Source organism: Anneissia japonica, unplaced genomic scaffold (assembly GCF_011630105.1).
Source record: "Anneissia japonica isolate Jap-2015-1 unplaced genomic scaffold, ASM1163010v1 scaffold287805_len679488_cov178, whole genome shotgun sequence".
NCBI lineage: Eukaryota > Metazoa > Echinodermata > Crinoidea > Comatulida > Comatulidae > Anneissia > Anneissia japonica.
In genome coordinates this window covers 426447-429154 of record NW_022720349.1, presented here as the reverse complement: position 1 = coordinate 429154, position 2708 = coordinate 426447, and positions in this window count along the sequence as shown.

Below are 2708 nucleotides of genomic sequence, written 5' to 3'. Positions count from 1 at the left end.
TATATATGTATATATATATATATATATATAGGAGCTATATGGGCCTATATATATGTGTGTATATATGTCTGTTTTCTGAATGAAATTTGTTTGTGATCTACTGACTCAGCGTTTTTGTATTATTATTATTTTACAAAACAATCAACAAAGAAACAATTTCACAATCATGAAAATATAAGAATAATATTTTACATTATTTAATAATTACATTAAAATTACCGTACTATTATTTTATTAAGAGGAACAATATTTAGGATGAGATTGATATTCGATTTGGTCTCTATTCATTCTGTTTTGTAATTTGTGTGATTTTTAAATTGATTGATTGATTGATTCGGCAATCAAAACAGAAACGGCCTGTAAAATTATTATGGTTAAAGAGTATGTACATTATAATGATGCACTTGATAAATATAAACTTAATCGACTTAGTGACAGAAAAGAAAATCTGTGTCAAATATTTGAAATCAAATCTTTCTCTCATTGGTTCCAAGAAAATAATGGCTAATACTCTAAGTCATTGCGACAAAGTAAACCATTTGTGGAAGGAAGGTCCCGAACGAAACGCTTTCAGGACAGCCCACTAATTGACCTTACTAGATTTCTTAATAAAGTAAATAATTTAAATAAAATTGTTGTTGGCATTGTAAGAAAAAATTCCAAATTTAAAGTCTTCTTGAAAGGCAGGAACTTTTTTTTTTATTTGTATATTGGTGTATTCTTTTTTTATTGTTTGTACATTCAACTTCTTGTGCAATTTTATTGGATTTCCCCCTTAATTTTAATAAACTGCCGTGTCTACTGTCTTGTGCAATTTTTCATTTTATCTATTTATCTTACTATTTTTTCCTTTCCTTATTGTTGTTTTATTGGTATTTTAAAATTTTGTGTGTATTTTAATGTGGTTACTTTGCTGCTTGGTTGTTCGTTGTAATTTGATTGTATTTCTTAATGTAAACATCAATGCAATTCAGTATATTTTACTACTATTTTTTATAAATAAATATACTTGAATACTCGATTGGACAAACTATATTCTGTATTAACTGCAAACTGTTTGTGGAGATACTTGATAAGTTTGTTAAATGTTTTTGAAGGGGTTTGTGATGTTTGTGCTGTTGACCATTCTTGTTGTATTCATTTTTATATTTTATAATTCTCTTAAACAATACTAGGAATATATTGCTTAATAATAATTGTAGAACTGTTTAATCAAACAAAGCACAATGTTTGTTTTTGTTTTTCATACAATACCAAAAACAACAATTGCTAGCTCACATAGCTGGACGAATTCATGTTGATAACATCGACCATCGACGAAAGCTTGCAGAGAGTTTTAAATCAACTCTTGCTTGGCTTATTATCGATTAAACAGTTCTAGAAGAACTAGAACTGTTAAAGTACATCTTGTCTGAAATTGTATCCTTTATAACTATGTTTAAAATATATAAATAAATAAATATAATTTAGTTTTTAATCATCTAAATACTACCGGAATCAATATAAATGGAAGTAGTTTTAAATAAACTCAGCAATAGCTGTAAAGCTTTTGTTCACGGGTTTAAATTCACCTTCTGAGATAACTTTCGTTTCTTGAAATGTATCTGAAAACCTGTAGGGGGCGTGATGCGTGATTGACAATTCCTTGGTATGACACAGGTTTATCTACTCAGGTAGATCGAACCTGGTATGTGTTCCCTTCTTACTTGTCGTTGCACCTGTACTGGTTTACATATCCCCGTGTGGTCTTATGAAATTGATCTTTGTCCTACCAAGGTTAATCTCCTATCTTCATTGGCTATAAACTTTCATTATTTTTCATTAAATTTTACAAAGTTATCAATGTTAATCTAGTGTGGTCTTGAATCATCAGCTTTTTTACGTTGGTACGTTATTATTATATATATTGTCATTATTATTATTATTATTATTATTATTATTTATTATAATTATATTATTAAATACTATTATTATTATTATTGTAGTTGTTGTTGTTGTTGTTATTATTTTCATTATCATGATCACCATCACCATCATCATCATCATCATCATATTCATTACCATCATTATCATTATCATCCTATTATTGTAATTGTTGTTATTGCTAGGCCTATTGTTGGAATTATCATCATTCTCATTATCATAGTCATTACCAGGCCCGTAGCCAGGTTCTTCCAAGGGGGAGTTTTCTGGGCGTGAGGTCCACAGTCGAAGCCCCGGTGGGGTCGACGAAACCCCCAAAGCAAGAGGATTTTTGTGCTTTATGAGTCTAAATAATGCTATAAAAGCAGATATGTTTGAAAATGTCTGTGTCTGGGTGGTCCTACAGTGCATTAGTTTAGTTGGAGGACTTATTTGGGAAATTTAAAGAGGGAGTTTCGCCAGAAAAGAGGGGGTTTGCTAGAAAAGGGGGTTCTCCCGGACCATAAAAACCAACCTGGATACGGGCCTGATTAACAGCATCTCCTCATCATCATGATTATCATCATTAATACTATTGTTGTTATTATTATTATTATTATTATTATTATTATTATTATTATTATTATTATTATTATTATTTTTATTATTATTATTATTATTTTTATTATTATTATTATTATTATTATTATTATCATTATTATTATTATTATTATTTTTATTATTGTTATTATATTTTTATAAAGCCTTTTATTTAAATATTTTTTCTATAGTATAATACCTAATAC